Genomic DNA, 12,068 nt, shown 5'->3' with positions numbered 1-12,068 from the left:
AACCTATCTTCATATAATAGGTCCTCACTAATAATCATGAAAAAATGGCACGATTGTTTTCTACTCAGTCTGTGTCTCAGTGACAGCTTCTTTTTTAAACAAAAATATTTAGATTTTCATTATCGTGAGAACGATGGCTTCCATTTTCGCTTTGCAACTTTTCAGGACTAGAAAGCCTGCAGTTTCGATTAGCTTGTATTCCCCATCGATGGTGTCACTGGAAGACAGTTTCTGAACTGCCCACAGCCCTCCTATGAGACAGACAGAGTAGAAAAGAATTGCACCATTCTTTCATGATTATTTATAGCGAGGACCTATTATATGATGATAGGTTGAAAAGTGGTGAAGTGGTCCTTTAACTTAACCCCCCCTAAAATCTGTTTTAGTGTTTCTAACCCATTTAAGTCTACACTCTAATTTGATATTGTTATCCACCCTGTACGTTCAGTTCCAATGAACTGGATAAAAAGCTAATGTAGATCATCCATCCACAGACATGTGTAATATACTGTAGTATTAATATAAATCTCCATGAACAAGATGTTGAATGCCTGCTCTGTGTGCTCACTCACCCACTGTAAATGCTTTGGATTATAGAGTCAATAGTGAGTAGACAACTGTAAAACTATAAAAAGTTAATTTTACTCTGAGAGCGTACAAATGGTTCCCTTTGGGTCCACTTTACGCTCTTTGAGTTAAATGTACATTCTGGATTTTACTTTGTCTGTGAATGCATAAAATTTGATGTAAATTCTGCCACTAGATGGACTGCCAGAACAAGAGAAGAATATAGCCCGTTTGGAGTGCACATTCTGCTTGGAAGACGAGGATTAGGCCTGCATCATTTAGGGAAATAGGGCTGATTACTTCACAATTGGATTCCGTCCATTTCTTCTTCATTTGGTATGCAGTATGCACCATGCAAACGGGTTTTCGTTTATGTGCTTTTTACTTGGGAGTCTAATGGTTGCAGAATACTTGATGAGTGACTCGTCTGTGTCGCGCTGTCAAACCGTGTGTGTGTGGAGAGAGAGAGAGGGAGAGAGAGAGGGAGAGAGATATAGAGAGCGAGAGAGAGAGTGAGAGAGTGTGAGTGAACCACATGCTCCACGTGAGTTTCGAGGTTGTCTGAGGTGAATGATAGTGTTGTGCTGTTGTGAGCAACAAGGGTTGTTTACACGTTGAATCTAGTTTAGTTTAGTTTATTCCTTTTTGTGGTGTTCAATGCACTGTAGGATGCGGTTAAATGGGCCATTGACCCAAATGGCCAAATATGGCCATTTGAGCTGGGATGTGGTCAAATGAGTCTTCCTTCACCATACTGTACGTCCATAATGACCCTAGTTGAGTGCATGTGTGGCATCGGTCAAGGGAACAGCACTGGCCTATAAATGGCGGGTCATACCCAAAGCCTACACGGGTTGTGCAAAGGATGCGCTGTGATTGGCCAGTCGCTCTGATTGACAGCCTAAACCTAACCTTAACCTCAGTGACCCTGTCGGCGAGGTAAAATAAGGTAGGGGTGGGAATTGGGATGGTTCACTTACCTCCCGATTTGATACGATATCGATACCTACCTAGGTTGCCGATTCGATTCCTAAATATATTGCGATTTATTTTCCCAAGTTACTTTGCTTTTATTATACTAGAACCTTTTTAAAACGATTCTAAACGATAGACCATGAAAAGTTCAATCATACACTACCCACTGAGCAATAGCCGGCTATTAGACGTGCGTCTAAAAATGGGATAAAAAACCATCTAAAAATGAAAGTTATATAGTTTATATAGTTTTTAGACAGACCTTTAGACGAATATTAGACGTCTATTAGACCAAAAAATGCTCAGTTGGTAAGACTGACTAACGACTAACGTCATTCAGTATTTCTGACACAAAACAAAGAAAGGATTCTGAACTTTGCCATTCAATTGTAATATTGTGGCATTGAAAATCACGATATATTCATGAATTTGCCTACTCCTATAATCAGATGGCTTTGTTAATGCTGTTTCCTGGCTTGGTTTGGATTCTCATGTCCCTGCCGGGTTACTGCAAATCAATACAAAGTTATTCTGAAAGAAACATTTTATCCAATCAGGAAAGCGAATTTATACGCTCAGTAATGTCACAAAGAAATGAGCAGACAAACGAGAAACTGAAACACTCACAGGTTCATGTTCAGGTTTATTTGTATAGATACAGAGTATACATACAATGAAAATTATTTTGCTCATAGCTCTCTCAGTCTTACATACACAGGACATAAACAATGTGCAATAGTGCAATACAGTTCGAGGTCAGCTGTTCAGCAGCCTGACTGTGGTAAAAACGGTAACAAGACTACTCGCCCTGTTTCTGTTTTCCTCCCAGAACTTTCCCCAGTGAGGGGTGGGAGAGGCTGGACAGCAGACAGCTGGACTTTGAATTTCTCTAACTATAAACTTTCATGACAGCAGAACAGCCTAAGTACAAATATAATTCATGAAAAGCTACTACAGTGAAGTCTGTTCACAGAAGTTGTTGTAGGATATGTGGGGATTATCTGACGAGGTACCATTTGAGGGGAAAAACCTTACATATACTAAATAATACTAAATTGTTTATAGGTTCAATATAAGTCAAATAATATAGCCTTTCCACAGCAGTATCTTTTTATATTTTTCCAAAAAGAATACAAACAGCCAATAGCATATTACAAAGTTATCCCCCTCACTGGGGAAAATTCCGGGAGGAAAAACGGGCAAGCACCGGGGCGAGTAGTCCAGTATTCGTAAAAACTGTTACTGAGACGGGTGGTACGAGATTTGATGCTCTGGTAGCGTTTTTTTGGAAGGGAGTAGTTTGAACAGGGTATTCACACAGCAGAACATGCATTTTCTGTGCATTAAAGAGCTGGAGACAGAGATCATAGAGAAACCCCTGTTAATGAACAGACCTATAACAATATCACAATATAGAGCTTTAACCTTTCAACAAAGGATGAAGGAGGATGCCATGCCATTGTTAGACGGTATCCTGTAAGCATAGATCTGTGTGTGTGGCAATCTCCATAGACATAGAGGGAGAAAATAACTTGGTCTCAACCTACACAAAGCCTCTGCAAAAAGATGCTAGTGATCAACTGAAAGTGGAGAAAGACAGGAGAATGTGGTCCAGCTCAACATTCTAGCCACTGCTAAACAGTAAAAGAACACTGACTGAACACACAAGTTGTGGATAAAGGCCAACGGTGGGGTAAAATATACAAATCGATCATTACAGGCTACAGCCATTCTTCTTTTGGGCTTTTCCCTTCAGGGGTCGCCACAGTGAATCATCTGCCTCCATTTCACCCTGTCCTCTGCCTCCTCTTCTCTCACACCAACTAACTTCATGTCTTTCACTACATCCATACATCGTTGGCTCTCTCTTAACAGACACGGTTAAAGGACAACTTTAGTTTTTTTTCAACCAAGGTTCATGTTTTAGGTTGTTATTAGAGAAAGTGAAAGATGAGTGTTATTTCTTTTTCATTTGCTGCTTTCTTTCATTTTAGGCATTTTAGCTGTTTTTGATAGGCGGGCTGGGGCATTCGAGCATGGGGCTAAATATGTATTTTTTTACAAAATATTATGGCGATTTATTTTTTTATTATTTACTATAGTGCTAATAAACCCCAGGAAATTTCATCTGGCCACAAAAGATCACGAGTTCTACTGAATGTGTCAAACTGACATATTGAGCCTATGATGACAGTGTGGCTTCCCCCCAGTAGGCTATACCTTCACATTCAGTAGATCCTGTGATTGTTTTGTGGCCAGATGTAATTTCCTGGGGTTTATTAGGACTATAGTAAATAATAAAAATAAAAATCGCCATAATATTTTGTAAAAATAATACATATTTAGCCCCATGCTCAAATGCCCCCGCTCCCCTATCAAAAACAGCTAAAATCCCTAAAACGAAAGAAAGCAGCAAATGAAAAAAAATAACACTCCTCTTTCACTTTCTCTAATAACAACCTAAAAGATGAACCTTGGTTGAAAAAAAACTAAAGTTGTCCTTTAACGATCGCTTGTCAAGTGCCTGGCTGCCAGACAGACAATCAGATGAAATGAAGGCAGTTGTAGAATAGAGTGTAGACTAGTGAACTGAACGTTTTCTGTTTATAATCAATAATCAAGTACTTCGTGATACCAGCCCCTTATGAAACTACTTCTCCCCAAATCCAAATTGATTTAATTTTCCATCCTGAATGGCAGTAACTATATTACAATGAGAACTGAGAAGATCTCCACAAAGGTTTACTCATCAAAACTGATTATAAAACTGTAACCATCAAAGCATGCACTAATGGTTATGTGACCATGGCATGTGCATAATATCAAATCTTAAAAGTTTTATCTGATATTGATTAAAAAAAAAAGAAAAAAAAACTTTTTGGCCTCTCTGGCTTTATCTATAAAACATCTGACAAGTGCTGTCCCTGTGATGTACTCGTTCCTGATCCTATCCACCCTTACATCCGTTACTCCCAGACAGAACCTCAACATTAGGTCACATTCACACCAGAGAGCTTTGCTGCGATTAAAACGAATCCTGCTGCGCATTTTCAGAAAGTCCACTTCGTTTGGCAGGTGTGAAGGCTCATTCGAATCCTAATGCGTATCAAAGAACCGCATTTTACTCCGAGCTTCACTTCCAATCGCACTTGATTACGATTCGGTGCAGGTGTGAATGCAATCCGCAGTAAATAAAGGAAATGAAGCAAACAATGTGGCGGGTGAGGAGCTGAACACAGTTGGAGACGGAGAAGGCATATTTTACGCAGCGCAAAGATGTCCCGTTACCGTGGATAAACTAGACGTGGTCGAATGAGGAGACTGAAGCCCTGATCGAAATGAGGACGAGTACATTAATCAATTGCTTAAGAAAACACTGCAGTGTATTATAGCCTACAGAATATTCTGTCTGTCTGTGCCGTAAACATGGAGTGCTGTCACTGTGTGGGGACTGGGGAGCAGGGACTTTCATCTCGATAAACTTGTAAACATTTTGCGCTGCTGACGGTCTGTTATATCAGTGTGCTCAGCGCTGTGGCTCCATGCCCAAAAGTGCGTGGCGTGGCTGCATGTGTATAGTGACTAGTGAGAGAGCGAGAGAGCTGGGGGGGGGGGGGTCCAGTCCCAGACGGCACGACACATGCACGTTATGAGTATAATTCACCATAGATTTCACTGTGTTGTAGGCTAGGTTTATGAATGGAACACATTGATAAAGGTCCCCCCTGCTGCGTTTCCAATTGCTACGGATGACAGTGTGAAGGCAAACCGCAGCAAATTAAATATGCAAGAATCCCCAAATCTCCGCCCATACGCATGAGTCTACCGAAGTATTAGGTGAGAATGTGACCTTAGTCTCTCCTATACCTCCAGCTCTGCTTCCTGTCTTTTCCTCAGTGCGACTTGTCTCTACAACATAGCTGGTCTCACCACCGTCTTCAGTCTTGTACACCTTCCTTTTCATTCTTGCTGATCCTATCCTTTCCTATCACACATCATCACACCTGATACTTTTCTCCACCCAGTCCAACCTACTTGCACTCGTTTCTTCACCTCTTTTCCACACTCTCCATCGCTCTGAAATGTTGACCCTAATGTACTTAAAGTCCTCTACCTTCTTCACGCCTACTCCCTGTAACCCCACTGTTCCATTTGGGTTCCTCTCGTTCACACACACGTATTCTGTCTTGCTGTGGCTAACCTTCATTCCTCTCCTTTATACCAGGGCATATCTCCACCTCTAGACTTTCCTCTACCTGCTCAAAACAGGCCTATTACCAGGTCTCTCTTGTTTTGCTTCAGAGTGGAAGTGCTATGCTAAGGCATGATGATAATGTGTGTATTTCACATAGTGCTGGTGGCTGGTGAGAACCTGAGCTAATTGGCTGAATAGCTTGTAAACGACCATGCGATAACATGCAACGGAGTATGGGTTTGTAAGTGTGTCGTTTGTCCATTAAACGTCTGGGTTTCCGAGGCTATTTGTCCCATTGCCCTGTTCACCAGCAGTAGTAAATACTCAGACATGCATTTTGTACTGACTGATCATTGTGCTTTCCTGGACCTAAAGCCAATCATTGAATACCCACATCATTAAGACCTCCCAGGGGCACAGTTTCACTTTGGCCATGTTTAGAATGGTTAGGAAACTGGCAGAAATCCAGGCATTGGCACAGTTTAAAAACCATCCCGTGCCATTGGCATTGTGCAAAATAGAATGCAATTGGAGAGGTTATCTAACGGTTCTCACAGAACCGTTGCCATGGAAAAGCCCTATAGTGACTTAGTATTGAGTTTTCTTTTAATTTCTCATATTGTAGCTGTCGGGCAGAAACCATGTCTCCTTATTTAAGTGTTTCATGTTTTAATTAATACCCATAAAATGACGGTGTCACACAATAGTAGTGAAAATAGCTGCTCTACAAGCTCACAGCGCATAGCGATGCAACTCCCTGGGCTTGTAGATCTGCTATTTTCACTATTTTGGAAAGATTCTTTTTTAAAGTGAAATCTTTTGAAAAATCGTATTAAAAAAAAAAAAAGACCTTGCCTAATCTATGGGTTTTAATAAATATTTTACCAATGAAAAGTATTAACCCATTCTGACCTGAGATCAGATTCATACGAGGTTTCCACTGGACACACACTGGTCTGATGAACCCATTCTGACCTGAGATCAGATTCTAAAAATGTCAGTCGTTCTTCGAATTTTTCAAAAATAGCAGACCTACAAGCTCATATCGCGCCACTCGGTGGCGCGATATGAGCTTGTAGATCTGCTATTTTTCAATAGGTAAAGCATAACATGATGCTAACACCAAAATGGGTGCCCGGTCAGAATGGGTTAACAAGTGCTTGTTTGTTGTGACTACATTGAAAGACTATTATTTTATTCATTTCCTGAAAAGGAACGCTTTGGACGGGTTTTATATACAGTATAAAACCCCGGCCGACACTGATCTCAAGGACAATCTGTTTCTATTATCAAGAACACTGTTAACTCATAGAATGCTGAAAGCGTTTTTAAACGTTTTATTATAGCCACCCCTAAGAAGCGCATAACGTTTTTATACGTTTTATGGTCCAAAAAACGTTTTTTTATTGATTACTATAGTTCAACTATATTTGCGCCCGGACAACTCATAATGTAACACCGATCGGCTCTAAAAAGAGTTAAAACCCCCCCCTGCTGAAAAGAGGTGTTGGTCTGAGAAGCGTCTGGCACCGCCTATTGGTTGGTCTATGCGAGGACGTACGACGTAATGGAGACGGCCGTCCGGCATAGACCAACGCAGATGTCAGGGGATCTAAAATGGATGGGACAATGCTCTTGTTTGTGTGAATACACTCGATTCCCCCTCCCCTCCTGTTTCTACATGGTTTCTCCCGAGGGAGAATGGTGGGGGGGGGGGGGTCTCTTCCTCTTGGATCGCATTGGCAGTTCCCCCCCCACTCCCGAGTCCCCACTGCTTTCAACTGCAAGGCTTGCACTCTCATTCTCGGAACAAGATACAACGCGATTTGCTCTCTGCCCGTATATAAACCTGCAACGATCGGCATTTGATTTCATAACGTAACGTTTGCCAGACACATGTGGAGTTAGTCATGGACAGATTGCACATCATTATCGAGGGCCCGCCATGATACGTTGGTCGCTGATCGCAAGCCGTACTGCTGCTGCTGCTGCGCTGCTCGCATCCAACCATCCAATCCATCCCCCTTTCTCGTTACAACAGGCTATTATAAACTCACCGTCGAGCAGCCTGCCCTGCACCTAATGTGATAAAATGAACGGCAGGACAAAATCGGATCGATTATTATCTGTCTATCAGCAACATACGGGTGTTTGTCTTGCAACGACAGGTGGTGCTTTCTCGTTTTTTTTCTTCCAAATACGTTGACGTGCTGCTTCTGCTGCTGCCGCATCCATCTCGTTGTTTTTCTTGTTGTTTTTTTTCCCAAACATGTCCAGACACAATCCGATCCAGTCTCGCGTCTCACCTTATAGATACGCGAGACTGGATCGATGAGGTTAGTGGTATGTCTGGACATGTTTGGAGCGGCATACTGCTGCTGCTGCTGCGCTGCTCGCATCCAACCATCCAATCCATCCCCCTTTCTCGTTACAACAGGCTATTATAAACTCACCGTCGAGCAGCCTGCCCTGCACCTAATGTGATAAAATGAACGGCAGGACAAAATCGGATCGATTATTATTTGTCTATCAGCAACATACGGGTGTTTGTCTTGCAACGACAGGTGGTGCTTTCTCGTTTTTTTTCTTCCAAATACGTTGACGTGCTGCTTCTGCTGCTGCCGCATCCATCTCGTTGTTTTTCTTGTTGTTTTTTTTCCCAAACATGTCCAGACACAATCCGATCCAGTCTCGCGTCTCACCTTATAGATACGCGAGACTGGATCGATGAGGTTAGTGGTATGTCTGGACATGTTTGGAGCGGCACACGACAATCGACAATAATGTTGATTATGCAAGATCATTTCCTCAAAGCCTAGTTGCCCCCCCCCCCCCCCCGTTACTGCGATTGTAGCTCGAATCACAGAATGAGTTCAATGAGCGTAGGGAGAGGGCACATATGGGGCTACGATTGAGGCTGATTTATATTTTCTAACAACTTAGGAGAGAGACTGACCACGATGCAGGCAGAAGAAAGTTTCCAAGTCCGTTTTATGATCAGATAATGTGCATCAAGACTCTCTGCTTTCATAAGAAAAAAACTAATACTGTAATTGCGAATGCAATGAGCACTTACTATGAGACCTAGCAGATCACGTCTGTCTGTCTGTCTGTCTGTCTGTCTGTCTGTCTGTGTGTGTGTGTGTGTGTGTGTGTGTGTGTCTGTCTGTCCCGCTTACTGTATATGTGGACCTGGCCCTTTTGTGCCCATATATGGAGCTGAGTGATTTGTGAGTCATGGTGACATGAGTGTGATGGCGTGGTCCTGCTTTGGGGACTCCTTATATGGTTATGGCTGAGTCATGGTGACATGAGTGTGATGGCGTCTTTTGTGACCATATATGGAGCTGGCGTGGTCCAAGCACTAACTATGACACCCTGCAGATCATGTCTGTAATTTATTCTAATTGTTATTGCAATTTACGATCTGCGTTCGCCTTCCGCGTTCGCGCGTCTTACTCGTAATAATAAAAATCACACCCCTGTGAAGTGAGCAGTGCAATGTTGTGAAGTGAGCAGTGCAACATTGCACTGCTCACTTCACTGGGGTGTGATTTCTATTATTATTACAGTATTAGTATTTTTCTTATGAAAGCAGAGAGTATTCTGTTTCATACGGTATATAGTATGTACATGTCGCTATAGGCCTTATTTTGTGAATATTTAGTTGTTAGGTCCATGCTCTCTAAAATTATCTTTTTCAGAGAACTTTAGAGATGGCATGGGCCTGAATAACTATTATTCACAAAATAAGGCCTATAGCGACATGTACATACTATATACCGTATGAAACAGTCGACTCTCTGCTTTCATAAGAAAAATACTAATACTGTAATAATAATAAAAATCACACCCCTGTGAAGTGAGCAGTGCAATTGCACTGCTCACTTCACAGGGGTGTGATTTTTCTGGGTGGTATTTTTCTTATGAAAGCAGAGAGTCTACTGTTTCATACGGTATATAGTATGTACATGTCGCTATAGGCCTTATTTTGTGAATAATAGTTCTTCGGGTCCATGCCTTCTCTAAAGTTCTCTGGTGGGCGCAAGCTGCATTCAATAGCCAATTAGTGACAAACTGTATATGTGTACAATGTGTACTGTTTTCCTCCTAAAAGTAGACATTCAGGGCTTTCATTCGGTATATGGTTTGTATAGGATATTATTTGTGCTCAATTTTATATCGGTCTTTTGAACTAAAAAAACTGAACTGAAATGTCTGTCAACTTCAGGCCTCCATATCTCTGTTGTTTTTTTTCACAAGCAGCGTGCAGGCAAAAGCAGGTGTTAGAAAAAGGTCAATATCTCCAGAATGGAAGATGGTAGAATCATAATTTTTTTTTAAATTGAAGTGGACAAGTTGGGCTTTCTTTTTATTTATGCGATTGTGATTCTCGCTATAAGAGGCCCCTCGCTGTGGGCCCCCCAAAAAGTTCAAAAAGCCCATGTTAAGCCTTCAGCACCAGTAAGCCATGGTCCGCTAGAACCTGTAGCAGTTAAAGTGTTAAATCAAATATTATGTTAACCTCCTTGAAATGTAAATAGAGCACACTCTAGAGAATTGCTTAAATGATGAGGGGGGCATTTAGAGGTTATAAGATTTTAATACGTAAGCAAGCTAATACCTACACACAGTAGAGTGCACAACGCCACTAATGTCTTATAGAAGCTCGGTGAGGTCTACAATTTTACGGAACTTGGATTCATTTCTTTAAATCAAGAGTATATAACTAGAAATGCACTCTGTCGAGATGCCACCTTGCACACAGGTAGGCCATGTATGGCCTGTGAGCAAGTGGAGTGCGGCACGAGGTGCGCTCACCACTGCTGGTACGACTGCTGCTCTTAGTCCTAAAGCTCTCTGATGTTGTCTGGGTACGACTGCTGGTCTGAGTCCTAAAGCTCTCTGCTGCTGTCGTCTGGGTATGACTGCTGCTCTGAGTCCCTATAGAGCTCTCTGTCTGGGTATAACTGCTGCTGTCTGAGTCCTAGAGCTCTCTGCTGTCTGCCTGGGTGCTTTCTAATCTATGGCATAGGCAGCTCCCGGGCCCGGGAGAATCTAGACGCAGCTGCGCGACATGAGACTAATTAATTAGAGCGACAGAGAGAGAGAGAGAGAGAGGAGTGTGCGTGTGTTCGTCAATTTAACAAAGGTGCAGACGATCAGAAATCGTCAGAGAGCGATTGACGTTTGCGCTACTCTATGCCGAAGTGAAGTGGACTCTCTGGTATTCTTAATCCTTAGACCTGTTATTGACCATATATACCAACCTTGAAACTTGAAGAATATCGTTGTTACGTCACCAAGAATGGTGGTCCCTTATTGGCTGTTGGAGGACACCTACATACATATCCCGACATACAGTACATACATACGTACATGCAGTAACAGTACATACATACAGACAGTACATAAACCCCACCCATTTTAACCAAATACATACATACCCACCCAGCTTGCGCAAGTCATAACTTTGAAGTAGTCACCACAGTAACTGTTCTCTTCAGTCTGAAAGACCTGGTCTAGACATTATAATGAATAAATGATTCATCCTGAATTATTTCATCATGAATTTCAGTATAACTTTCTGGTATGTTAGAGGAGAATTCCATACTAGAAGGCTTTCTATTTGTAGTTGTTACGTCCCCACCAAAGAGGTCCAGGTGTTATTTTGCGCATTATTGGCTATTTCCCCTACCATAAGCCCTCAATGAATTGCATTGAATTGAATGGGGCTATGGGGGTTTTGTGCTAATTTGTTTGTTTCCATCGCTCAAAAAAATATATTTTTTAAATATATCCTCTCTTCATATTGTAAATAGTATCCCAAGCGGCACACTTTACTACTTATTTCGATGGAAATAAGCGAATTAGCACAAAAACCCAACCCTCATTGAGGGCTTATATTAGGGGAAATAGCCAATAATGCAATAATGCACACAAATTAACACCTGGACCTCTTTGTTGGGGACGTAACAGCTACTAAGAAAGCCTTCTAGCATGGAATTCTCCTTTAATGTTATTCAGCTGTGAAATAAATGTGTTAAAAATAAATAAATAATAGGTGTGGTTATAAATAATAGGTGTGGTTAACCATGATTTTCCGCAACACATTTTCATAATGGATGCATTTCTCACATCATCTAAATGGATTTGGATTCAAGGATTTTATCATTTATAGGCTTTGTTGGTAATGGTTATCTATCTGTAAATGGACCACATCTCAGTCTCGTCTATGTACAGTACGTGTGTACATCTATAATGTACGTAACTCGAGAACCGCTCACTCCAACGACTTCAAATTCGACACACGCGTTCCACACCCCCACAG

The 12,068-nt window shown here is 41.7% G+C and overlaps 1 protein-coding gene across 1 annotated transcript in view; it reads left to right on the top strand.

Moving 5' to 3' along the window:
- The window catches only part of mrpl11 (mitochondrial ribosomal protein L11), a 62,697-nt gene that overhangs the window by 7,281 nt on the left and 43,348 nt on the right, over positions 1-12,068 (top strand). The gene's annotated exons all lie outside the window — the stretch shown is intronic.

Source organism: Protomyctophum bolini (assembly GCF_963924005.1).
Source record: "Protomyctophum bolini genome assembly, chromosome: 10".
Lineage (NCBI taxonomy): Eukaryota > Metazoa > Chordata > Actinopteri > Myctophiformes > Myctophidae > Protomyctophum > Protomyctophum bolini.
This window is presented reverse-complemented; position numbering and strand designations above follow the sequence as displayed.